Here is a 13,267-nt window from a genome sequence, read left to right on the forward strand (position 1 = left end):
AAGGGGAATCCCTATGTAAGAATGCTGTTCGTTGATTAAAGCTCAGCATTTAACACCATAGTACCCTCCAAACTCGGCATTAAGCTCGAGACCCTGGGTCTCGACCCCGCCCTGTGCAACTGGGTCCTGGACTTCCTGATGGGCCGCCCCCAGGTGGTGAGGGTAGGTAACAACATCTCCACCCCGCTGATCCTCAACACTGGGTCCCAACAAGGGTGCGTTCTCAGCCCTCTTCTGTACTCCCTGTTCACCCACGACTGCGTGGCCATGCACGCATCCAACTCAATCATCAAGTTTGCAGACGACACTACAGTGGTAGGCTTGATTACCAACAACGACGAGACGGCCTACAGGGAGGAGGTGAGGGCCCTCGGAGTGTGGTGTCAGGAAAATAACCTCTGACTCAATGTCAACAAAACAAAAGAGATGATCGTGGACTTCAGGAAACAGCAGAGGTAGCACCCCCCTATCTACATTGACGGGACAGTAGTGTAGAGGGTGGAGAGTTTTAAGTTCCTCGGCGTACACATCACAGACAAACTGAAATGGTCCACCCACACAGACAGCGTGGTGAAGAAGGCGCAGCGGCGCCTCTTCAACCTCAGGAGGCTGAAGAAATTCGGCTTGTCACCAAAAACACTCACAATCGAGAGCATCGTGTCAGGCTGTATCACCGCCTGGTACGGCAGCTGCTCCGCCCATAACCGGAAGGCTCTCCAGAGGGTAGTGAGGTTTGCACAACGCATCACCGGGTGCAAACTACCTGCCCTCCAGGACACCTACAGCACCCGATGTCAAAGGAAGGCCAAAAAGATCAAGGACAGCAACCACCCGAGCCACTGCCTGTTCACCCTGCTAACATCCAGAAGGTGAGGTCAGTACAGGTGCATCAAAGCTGGAACCGAGAGACTGAAAAACAGCTTCTATCTCAAGGCCATCAGACTGTTAAACAGCCATCACTAACATTGAGTGGCTGCTGCCAACATACTGACTCATCTCTAGCCACTTTAATAATGTGATAATTGATGTAATCAATTTATCACTTGCCACTTTATATTATTTATATTAGATAATGTTTACATAACCTACATTATTCATCTCCTATGTATATACTGTATGCTATACCATCTACTGGATCTTGCCATCTTGATGTATTAGATGTATCACTAGCCACTTTAAACAATGCCACTTTATATGTTTTCATAATTTACATTACTCATCTCATATGTATATACTGTACTCTATGCCATCCTGATGTAATGTATCACTAGCCACCTTAAACAATGCTGATTTATATGTTTTCATACCCTACAATACTCATCTCATATATGTTTGGCCCTGTCCGGGGGTATCATCGGATGGGGCCACAGTGTCTTCTGATCCCTCCTGTCTCAGCCTCCAGTATTTATGCTGCAGTAGTTTATGTGTCGGGGGGCTAGGGTCAGTCTGTTACATCTGGAGTATTCTCTTGTCTTATCCGGTGTCCTGTGTGAATGTAAATATGCTCTCTCTAATTCTCTCTTTCTTTCTTTCTCTCGGAGGACCTGAGCCCTAGGACTACCTGGCATGATGACTCCTTGCTGTCCCCAGTCCACCTGGCCATGCTGCTGCTCCAGTTTCAACTGTTCTGCCTGCGGCTACGGAACCCTGACCTGTTCACCGGACGTGCTTGTTGCACCCTCGACAATTACTATGATTATTATTATTTGACCATGCTGGTCATTTACGAACATTTTAACATCTTGACCATGTTCTGTTATAATATCCACCCGGCACAGCCAGAAGAGGACTGGCCACCCCTCATAGCCTGGTTCCTCTCTAGGTTTCTTCCTAGGTTTTTGGCCTTTCTCAGGAGTTTTTCCTAGGGAGTTTTTCCCAGCCACCGTGCTTCTTTCACATGCATTGCTTGCTGTTTGGGGTTTTAGGCTGGGTTTCTGTACAGCACTTTGAGATTTCAGCTGATGTACGAAGGGCTATATAAATAAATTTGATTTGATTTGATTTGATTTGATTTATATACTGTACTCCATACCATCTATTACATCTTGCCTACGCCATTTGGCCATCACTCATTTATATATTTTTATGTACATATTCGTATTCATTCCTTTGCACTTGTATGTACAAGGTAGTTGTTGTGGAATTGGTAGATTACTTGTTAGATATTACTACACTTGCATTAACACCTGCTAACCATGTGTATGTGACAAATACATTTGATTTGTACACAACCCAATTACAGAAAAGCAACAATACAGATTGCTAGGGATTCGAGTTGACATGATGCAATGAGCGCGCAACTAGCTGCAGTCATTCCTGGCTCATGGAACTTCAAAGGTAACTATCCCCTTTTACAAAGCATTAGCTGCAGTTCTAGCCACATGGAAATACACTGAACCAAAATAAATGCAATTTGTGACAGATTTGACTGAGTTAGTCAATTGAAATAAGGTATCTGTATTCCATAGATTAGGGCCTAATTTAAGATAGGGGTGTAGATCATAAAAACAGTATCTGGTGACCTCTTCAATGGCTGTGCGAAGTTGCTGGATATTGGTGGGACCTAGAACATGCTGTCGTACACGTATACCCGTCTGCACATTATGCCCTGAATCTATTCTACTATGCCCAGAAATCTTTTATTCTTTGTCCCCAACGCTCCAGACGACCAGTTTTGATAGTCTTTAGCCGTACCCTCATCCTACTCCTCCTCTGTTCCTCGGGTGATGTGGAGGCTAACCCAGGCCCTGCATGTCCCCAGGCACCCTCATTTGTTGACTTCTGTCATACTTTCCAGGTCTATACCCAAACAGTTCGAACTTCTCATTTTAAAAATGAATCTCTCCAGAAATAAGTCTCACTGTTGCCTCCTGTTATCGACCCCTTTCCGCTCCCAGCCTTGCCCTGGACACCATATGTGAATTGATCGTGCCCATCTAGCTTCAGAGTTCGTTCTGTTAGGTGACCTAAACTGGGATATGCTTAACACCCCGGCAGTCCTACAATCTAAGCTAGATGCCCTCAATCTCACACAAATCATCAAGGAACCCACCAGGTAAGACCCTAAATCTGTAAACATGGGCACCCTCATAGACATTATCCTGACCAACTTGCCCTCCAAATAAACCTGCTGTTTTCAGTCAGGATCTCAGCGATCACTGCCTCATTGCCTGCATCCGCTATGGGTCCGCGGTCAAACGACCACCCCTCATCACTGTCAAACGGTCCCTAAAACACTTCTGCGAGCAGGCCTTTCTAATCGACCTGGCTCGAGTATCCTGGAAGGATATTGACCTCATCCCATCAGTCGAGGATGCCTGGTCGTTCTTTAAAAGTAATTTCCTCACCATCTTAGATAAGCATGCCCCTTTCAAAAAATGTAGAACTAAGAACAGATACAGCCCTTGGTTCACTCCAGACCTGACTGCCCTTGACCAGCACAAAAACATCCTGTGGCGGACTGCAATAGCATTGAATAGTCCCCGCGATATGCAACTGTTCAGGGAAGTCAGGAACCAATACACAGTCAGGCAGGAAAGTAAAGGCTAGCTTTTTCAATTAGAAATGTACATCCTGTAGCTCTAACTCCAAAAGGTTTTGGGACACTGTAAAGTCCATGGAGAACAAGAGCACCTCCTCCCAGTTGCCCGCTGCACTGAGGCTAGGTAACACGGTCATCACCGATAAATCCATGATAATCAAAAATTTCAATTTCAACTCCATTTCAAATTTCAACTCCAACCCCGGCCAACAGCTCCGCTGGTCACGGGTGCACCTCAGCCATGCTCAAGGTACTAAACGATATCATAACCGCCATCGATAAAAGACAGTACTGTGCAGCCGTCTTCATCGACCTGGCCAAGGCTTTCGTCTCTGTCAATCATGGTATTCTTATTGACAGACTCAATAGCCTTGGTTTCTCTAATGACTGCCTCGCCTGGTTCACCAACTACTTCTCAGACAGAGTTCAGTGTGTAAAATCGGAGGGCCTGTTGTCCGGACCTCTGGCAGTCTCTATGGGGGTACCCCAGGGTTCAATTCTCGGGCCGACTCTGTTCTCTGTATATATCAATGATGTCACTCTTACTGCGGGTGATTCCCTGATCCACCTCTACGCAGACGACACCATTCTGTATACATCTGGCCCTTCCTTGGACACTGTGCTAACTAACATTCAAACGAGCTTCATTGCCATACAACTCTCCTTCCGTGGCCTCCAACTGCTCTTAAACGCTAGTAAAACCAAATGCATGCTCTTCAACCGTTTGCTGCACGCACCCGCCCGCCCGACCAGCATCACCACTCTGGACGGCTCTGACCTAGAATATGTGGACAACTATAAATACTTAGGTGTCTGGCTAGACTATAAACTCTCCTTCCAGACTCATATTAAACATCTCCAATCCAAAATCAAATCTAGAATCGGCTTTCCATTTCGCAACAAAGACTCCTTCACTCACGCCGCCAAACTTACACTAGTAAAACTGAGTATCCTGTCATCTACAAAATAGCTTCCAATACTCTACTCAGCAAACCGGATGCAGTCTATCACAGTGCCATCCGTTTTGTTACCAAATCACCTTATACCACCCACCACTGCGACCTGTATGCTCTAGTCGCCAGACCCACTGGCTCCAGGTTACCTATAAGTCTATGCTAGGTAAAGCTCCGCCTTATCTCAGCTCACTGGTCACAATAACACCCACCCGTAGCACTCGCTCTAGCAGGTTCTCTGCTGCCAGTGACTGGAACGAATTGCAAAAATCGCTGGAGATTTATATTTCCCTCACTAACTTTAAACATCAGCTATCTGAGCAGCTAACCGATCACTGCAGCTGTATAGTCCATCTGTAAATAGCCCACCCAATCTACCTACCTCATCCCCATAGTGTTTTTTTTTTTTTTTTACTTTTCTGCTCTTTTTTGCACATCATCTGCTCATTTATCACTCCAGTGTTAATCTGCTAAATTGTAACTCTTTGCTACTATGGCCTATTTGCCTACCTCCTCATGCCTTTTGCACACACTGTATAGACTTTTTTCCTACTGTGTCATTGACTTGTTTATTGTGTTATTGGCTTGTTTATTCCATGTGTAACTCTGTTGTCTGTGTCACACTGCTTTGCTTTATCTTGGCCAGGTCGCAGCTGTAAATGAGAACTTGTTCTCAACTAGCCTACCTGGTTAAATAACGGTGAAACAAAAATAATCCAGAGCATCCCAAACATGCTCTGGATTCTTGGTTTTACTAGCGTTTAAGAGCAGTTGGAGGCCACGGAAGGAGAGTTGTATGGCATTGAAGCTCGTTTGGATGTTAGTTAGCACAGTGTCCAAGGAAGGGCCAGATGTATACAGAATGGTGTCGTCTGCGTAGAGGTGGATCAGGGAATCACCCGCAGTAAGAGTGACATCATTGATATATACAGAGAACAGAGTCGGCCCGAGATGGCTAACGAGTATGCGGACCATGGAGGAACTGGGACATTTTCAGCTCCCGTGAATTATGTATAGATCCTTATGACATGAGGCTGCGGATCAATGGCACGATAATGGGGGCTCAGGATAAAATGCAATTGTGCTTGTCTGCCCATACTATGACCCCATGATGGGGCACTGTTGACATCAGCAAACCGCTCACCCACAACGCCAGAATTCAATTGCAGAAGAGCTTCACTGAGAAAGTGTGCGTAGAAATTCTTTGGTTGCGCAAACCCAGATTCATCAGCTGTCCGAGTGACTGCTCTCACAACCCCGCTGGTGAAGAAGCCAGATGTGTTCTGGGCTGGCACAGATACACGTGGTCTACAGTTGAGGCTGGTTGGACATACTTCCAAAATGACACCTGAAGCAGCTTATGGTGGAGAAATGAACATCCCTGCAGTCAGCATGCCAATTGCACACACACTCAAAACTGCACATTTTAGTGGCCTTTAAACACACATGGCGCATCTGTGGAATAAACATGCCATTTAATCAGCTTCTAGATATGCCACACCTGTCACACAGATTGCATAAATGTTCCAGCATTTCTAATCTTTTATTTCAGCTGATGAAACATGTTGCGTTTATATTTTTGTTCAGTATATTTCAGACACATCAGGTAGGTTGCGTATATATTTAGTTGAAAAACTTGCTTTCAACCATTTACGGCGAACAGATTTGATAGAGAAAAATGGACATGAAAGTATTTACACAAGGGGGATGTATAATTACATTAACGTCAAGGCACTGAGCTGAATATTCACTTTCAGTGTGAAGTGTGTTGAGGATAGGGAGGGGAAGGTATAAAATTGAGACAAACACTGATTACACAAGTCAATCTGCTTCCAACCTCATTGGGTGGTTTAAGTAAAAAATAAGCAATACATTTATTTTATTTTTTTAAACTGTACAAAACTAAGACATTTTCAGTCTCATCCAAATCCCCTATTCAACATTTTTCATATTTTTCTTCTCAGTCTGGGGGGTCTCTGGGGCCACTTCAGCCACCCCCTCTATTGCCTCACTTTCGTTCTTTTTGTCTATGGGGTCTCCATTCTGTTGCTGGAGCCTCTTCCTTCATTTGAACAGCTTCCTCTGCTGCATGCTTCTTTATCACAGCGACGTCACCTTCATTCACCCTATTAGCATAAACCCATAATAGAAAACACATTAGGATGTTTCATAATTTCTCCATGGCATAAGTTTTAATTGCAGTATGACAAGAGCTGTAATGTCCGACTCACTTCAGTGATTTGGTCTACAGGAGAAGACCAGCCAATGGTTCGGAGTCAAGTTAGTTTAGCATGTTGTACACTGAGAGAGAACCATGTAGAAGGGTCAAATCCCAAATCTAAACATGCTTTCAGTTTCCAGACAGAGCTAAAGCAATACATACCTCTTCATCCCCTGTGGAAAGGGCTGCCAGCTTCTTCTCCCGCATCCTACATTTCTTCTCCTTTTTCTCCAATTTGATCTTTATCTCAGCTGCCACCTCTCCTGCCTAGGAGTGGTAAGCCAAACAGGATGGTTAAACAGCACATACTTCTAGAAGACTAGGTGCTAGTGGCACTGATGTGTTTGGAGCTGTGTCAGGCTCATTAAATCAGTTAAACCCCCACGTTTGAGTCGGGGAAAGTGTCGTCATCACTCACAGCAGATTAGCTAAACATCTACAAGGAAAGAGTCCTAAAAGCAGGGTTCATACACATTGACAGATGGAATTTCATTAGTTGTAACCAAATTTTCCATGACCAACGCATACAAAAGTAGACGTAATGTATTGACACTGGTCTCTGATCCCATGCTTAAAATTACATTAACAGAAATGTCCATTACATTTCAGATTTGACGATTTTCTAAAACTCTTCCAGGCCTAGAAATCACCATTTTCAAATTCCATTACTTTGCTCTGATTTTTATGACCGTACAAACGCTGTAAAATCATGCTCACAAACCCCAGAAAATTAATCCCATGTCAGTGACATAGCCCACCTGTATCACAACCTCTTTCATGACATCCAGGTTCTTACGAGGCGCCTCGCCCGTCTCGTAGAATGACAGGCGCTCCTCCACCTGGTCACGCAGCTTGTCGCCAAATACACAGGTGGGCACCTCTGTCGGAGGGAGAGGAAACGTCAATACCACTGTAGGAGCACGGGGCAGCAGTAGTCAAGAGACCAAAGCTTTGCTCAGTATTTAGCTAGTCACCATCATCTACCCAGAGGTGGATTACTGTTGACGAAAAATAAGAACATCATTGCAAATAATCCAGAAGGGTCATAATAAACAGGACCCGAAACAGAACGCTGAGGAGGACCTTGATCTACGAGGCCCAAGCGAAGTTTGTCTCTGCTCTCCCCATGGGTAAACAGACATCTTAACACTCACCAGAGAAGGCATCGATTCGTGAGGCGATTGTGCACTTGTTGGCGAGGTACCAGGAGATACGCCCTTTGTTCTTGGCAGCAGCACGGCCGATGAAAGTTGAGTGAAAGATGAGACTGTACTTAGGAGTGTTGCCACGGGTCTTCAGAGCCCTGTGTGTGGGGAATGGATGTAGGGTTTCCAGTGAAAGACACTTTGGAAAAACAGATGTTCCAACCGTTGTTTGTTGATTCTTCTACACAAGAATGTATTGGTTGAGTACGGCATGTAGGTGTTACAGTATCTACCTCTGCACACTAGGCAGCTGCTCAGACTGTGGGGGTGAGTAAGGGAAAGGGATGACTCTGAGGGGGTCACACCCCCAGTCACCGTTCTCTGCTTAGCCCCAGCCCTGCCATCACAGTAGCTGCCAGTTTCCCCAGCAGGGAGTGGGTGCCCCAGTACCTGAACAGGGCCTTCTCAGCACCCAGGATCTGCACGGTGGAGGCTGGGTACTTGGCCAGGTTGGTCAGCATGGGAGATCAGACGTGCTCCCACCTAAAGGAGGAAGAAACACCACGTCAGAGGTTGGCCGATGAACATTTCACCATGAGCTGAGGTGTCAGGGACTGTCAGCACCGATGGAAGACTCAACACAAAGAATTCAGAGGATTGACAGATTTGGTATAAACATCATTCGGTCCCCTTAGGAAGAGTATGTAGATTGGACATTTGCTGAATCTAATTATTACACACCACATCTCCTATAAGGGCAGCCAGGTTGGGGGCCACCTGGCTCATCTTAGAGCACAGGAACTCCTGTAGTTCCAGCCTGTAGGCAGCTAGCGAGACCACACGGTTGGAGAACCTCTCAATGTTGATCAGGTTGATGGGAGAGATGTCCATGCCTACAGAAAGCCAGGGGAAAACAGTTTCAGCGGCAGTCTCGATACCCAGACACAGGAATTCAATGTACAAACATCTCCACTGTGAAGACAAGGGAAGATGACTGAAATATACGTTTTGTATCTCCTGACAGGATCCGCAGGGAGGATTTGAGCCTACACTACAGGTTTATGAGAAAACTATCATACTCTTCCCCTGTGTTGGTTATATAGGACACTTAAAGTCCCAGATGGGCAAAAAAGGGGTTGGTTTTATAAGTGTGTATAATATACTGTGTGGCTTGACTACTGACCCATGGAGCTGCGGGATGCCTCCAGGACAGCCTGGGCCTTAGCACTGTCCATCACTACCTCCTCCAGGCTCTCTAGACTCTCCTGCCTCAGCTCCTTTCTGTTGCCGATCAGCTGGGCCATCTTGCAGAACGTAGAGTTGTCAGTCACTATCTTGATCAGCTCTGGGAAGTGGTAGCCATACCACTCACTATAAAGCAGAAGGGGAGTGGCGAGCAGAAGTTTGGAAATGTTAGGATAGTCTCAACCAGGTTGAAGGCATACCTGACATTTCTACTGCGGGACTGTCAGCACTGATGGAACACTCAACATAAAGAGTTCAGGGGATTGACAGATTTGGTATAATCATCATTTGGTCCCGTTAGCAAGACTGCCGAGTGGATGGTTGTTGGGTCTACTACTACGTACCCTATGAGGGAGACTTGACATTCACTGCAGCTGTACGCACACGCATGGAGAACGTGTTGATGTCCTTGTCCAGCTGATCCAGGAGGGCGATGGACTGGATGATCATGTTGTCGGACCTGTTGACGTTGAACTTGACCTTGGCTCTGGAGTAGCTGTGGCCCAGACCTAGTTGAGCCTTGGAGGCAGCCCCTTTACCAAGGAGTGGAAGTGGAGACGCACACCTTCAGGGGAGAGACGGGTAGTGACGTTGAGTATGACGGTGGAGGCACTTTCACGGCCCTAGGTCATTCGCCCTGGCGGCCTTTCAGATTTTCAGTATAAACCATCACGAGAGTCAGGGGTTGATTATATTGACATCACCACAGGCCAGGTTTCGCCAGCTACAAACAAGTTACTAGTCACAACATAAAAGACGAGATGACAACACCCCCCCCCCCAAAAAAAATTACTTTTACTGTAGTTCATGTGAGTCCTCACCTCTCAGTATCTCTGACACCACTCCACCAGTCTGGATAGACAGGCCCAGCTCCTCCTGCAGAGCTCCTCCTATCTTGGCATCACCCACCCCCAGCATCGCCTTCTTCTTACCCCCTATGGGCAGGTTAGTCTCCAGGAACAGCTTCAGGTCAGTGTGGACCACACCTGAAACAAGTCAGGGTGTCATGAGGAAACGTTTTAATTATTTATAATCGACTAAGATAAGATAATCAGTTGGGGGTGTGTTGAAACATACATACTGACTAATGCCATCTGGTATCATAAAGATAGCCAGGCCCAGATGTTCAGGTTTGATGATGTGTCAGCACAGTGATTCAGTGGATTGACAGATTTTTGATACATCATTACATCTGAGCAAGGACTAGAATGGAGTAAATTAAAGCAAGCAACTCACCTTCCGATATGGCGTTATGTTTTCTAGTGCAGCCTGAGCAGACTTGAATGGGAAGAAAGCGGCTAGGCTCACCATACCATGGAATTTCATGTTTAGAATGCAGTCTTCAACCTGTGGAATATGTGTAATTAGTAACTTGGCCCAACGGTCATCAATTATGGGTAAATCCTAATAAAAATGTACATATTTGGAAGTGGTTATTCGTACCTGAGGCAAAAGCATGCCAACTTCTTCCACCTCCTTGACGACAAAGAGTGCATACCCTACTGCATGCTCAAAGAGCACGTGCAACAGCACCTGCAGAAGACACAGCAGGTTCAAATGTTTGTACAGTATAGAATGTGGCTAACAGTGACAAACAAAACGATGGAATCACAATGCAAGTAGTGAAACATTATGGGGCTTGGGCAATAACGCACCGCTTGCATTTAGCTGAGGAACATGCAACTCAGTTCACACACACAGGCAGTCAAGTTTTGACAACGTCGTTGCCCACACATCCCGCTACCAGGTGAGTTACCATCAGTCGATTTGAATAAAAAATTTAATTCTGAAAACATTTAACTGTACAACTTCAGTCCTTCCGTGGTGTTGAAATTCATACTTTTATTATTATTTTGTAATAGCGAATAGACTTTTCCCCCTCGTGTGCACCTACTTAAACTGAGTCAGTTGGGTCCATGCTATCTGGAATCCTTGTGACAACCATTTTTATTTTAACTAGGCAAGTCAGTTAAGAACAAAATCCTATTTACAATGATGACCTAGGAACAGTGGGTTAACTGCCTTGTTCATGGGCAGAACAGATTTTTACCTTGTCAGCTCAGGGATTCAATCTAGCATCATTTTAATTACTGGCCCAATGCTCTAACCACTAGGCTACCAGCCGCCCAAACCATACCACCCATTGAAGATGAAATAAATGGTTAGAGTAAGGGTATGGATGTCCCAAGGATTCTTTGAATGGGCAGACCGATTGAATTAGCACATGCTGACAAACCGTACAGGTAAGCGTTTTCGGAATCAACCGAAGACAATGCTGCTGCTAGCAAATTGCGCGACCATTTATCAAAACCCATCTCCGCCAGGATATGCCCTCAACTATCACCAAGCCGGTATACTGCCATGATGGAAATAGCCACGCGGCGCAGATAATGCCAAGTGGACAAGAGAAAGGATGTTTAGCGAGAATAAAGTCACATGCCAGAAGTGGACTATGGTCAGCGCAGCCTACGGGTCGTGTGACGTGATAATGTCTACCCAACAAAAATAAATGCAACAAGTTACAGTTCATATAACAAAAATCAGTACATTTAAAGAAATTAATTATGCCCTAATCCCGCCTTTCTTAAAGTATGGGTCGCGACGTGTCAGTGTACATTTATAATCGTTTCATTATTTACTGGAACTGATTTGGCCAAGTGCATCTGCACTCTCTGCTCAGTTTGGCAGCTGTGCGAGTGGGATATGCCCGTGTGCTTCGCAGTTTACCGGATCTTTTTTCTGCATTTTCTTGAAGATCACTCCGTGACACACGATGCAGCGCTGTCGTCCAGGCAGCAGATGCGCTGTCAGCCATTGACTTGTCGTTCCCACTCGCCGGTCATCAAATGGACTCATGCTAGCCACAAGTTCTGACTGACCTCAATTGTCATGAAACACATATACAGCGATGAGTTTCTCTTTCATACAAACTGATAACGAGGAGCGCCCACAATGTGTTTTGTGTGTGGAAGTGCTTAGTAATGAGACTCGCATAACGAAAAAAATGTATAAAAACGACACGTCCTGATCAAACATTCACAGCAACCTGATGGTAAACCCAGGGAGTTCTTTCAGAACAGGGCAGAAAGCGTCAGGAAAGTGCTTCGACAGTGGAAAAGTCAGCTAGCAAGGCATTGGCATTTTATAACTGGTGATAAGGAGTAATAAGGGAGTACTGACTGACTCATAGTAGATGTGAGTTTCTCTTTCAAACAATTCCCTGGCCTTGTACACAGCTAATAGCTAACATTTACCAAAGCAAGCTAGCTACTGATAGTGTAACCCTAGTAACAGTACAGATGATGCAAAGCGATCAGGCCTACTGTACAGCTACTGTAGAAATTATTTACAACTAGTCTAGGTTGGAACTGTTGCTGTTAAAATACAATAATTTTTATTCTTAACTGGAATAAACTGATTGAGGCAAGATGCTTTTTGAGGCAAACACCCAGTTGTGGGTTGTTGATCTACAGCAGGAAGCAGTCTCCTACCTGACTGAGAAAGCAGTAGATGTTCTGGTCCAGTTTGGCACCACATACCTATGTGAGTTAGGGTTCACAACTCTGACATACTTAAAAAACAAGTACAGAAACAGTTTCAAGGCTTAGCATGACCTCAGTGTTGTACTGACAAAAACAGAGCCCAGAATAGACATGCTCTCATTAGGACTGTGTCTGTTTTCTGGTCTACAGAGGTGATCAATCACTTTATTCCAGGTCAGAATAAAACACATGTTGTATTTTAACAGCAACAGTTCCAACCTAGACTTTCTTTCAACAATTATTTCTACAGTAAGATGTACAGTAGGCCTGAACATTTTATCTGTACTGTTACTTAGGGTTGCACTATCAAAAAGCCTGTGTGTGTTCTGTTATTCATCTGTGTGATCAATCTGTTTATTCCAGTTCAGAATGAAAATTATTTATTGTATTTTAATAGCAACAGTACCAACCTAGACAGATATGCAAGAGTGTTTTTAATGGGGGAAAATAGGCTGAAAAAGTTTAAGAACCCATGCCCTAATCTATGGATTTCACATGACTGGGCAGGGGTGCATCATGGGTGGGTCTTGGAGGGTATAGGCCCACCCACTAGGGAGCCAGGCCCAGCCAATCAGAATTAATCCCCGGGTTTATTACAGACAGAGACCCCAATGAGGTGG

At 45.1% G+C, this 13,267-nt stretch overlaps 2 non-coding genes and 1 pseudogene across 2 annotated transcripts; all 3 read right to left on the bottom strand.

Annotated features, from left to right (window-relative positions):
* Window positions 1–6,012: 6,012 nt before the first annotated feature.
* LOC115150214 (nucleolar protein 56-like) lies at window positions 6,013–12,121 on the bottom strand (annotated as a pseudogene).
* LOC115151226 (small nucleolar RNA SNORA42/SNORA80 family) lies at window positions 6,711–6,842 on the bottom strand. Its single transcript, XR_003867243.1, has one exon. It is a non-coding gene; the product is annotated as a small nucleolar RNA SNORA42/SNORA80 family (small nucleolar RNA).
* On the bottom strand, window positions 7,068–7,134 carry LOC115151225 (small nucleolar RNA SNORD57). The gene has a single exon (XR_003867242.1). It is a non-coding gene; the product is annotated as a small nucleolar RNA SNORD57 (small nucleolar RNA).
* Window positions 12,122–13,267: the final 1,146 nt, after the last annotated feature.

This window comes from Salmo trutta, chromosome 16 (assembly GCF_901001165.1).
Source record: "Salmo trutta chromosome 16, fSalTru1.1, whole genome shotgun sequence".
In the NCBI taxonomy this organism is placed as follows: Eukaryota; Metazoa; Chordata; class Actinopteri; order Salmoniformes; family Salmonidae; genus Salmo; species Salmo trutta.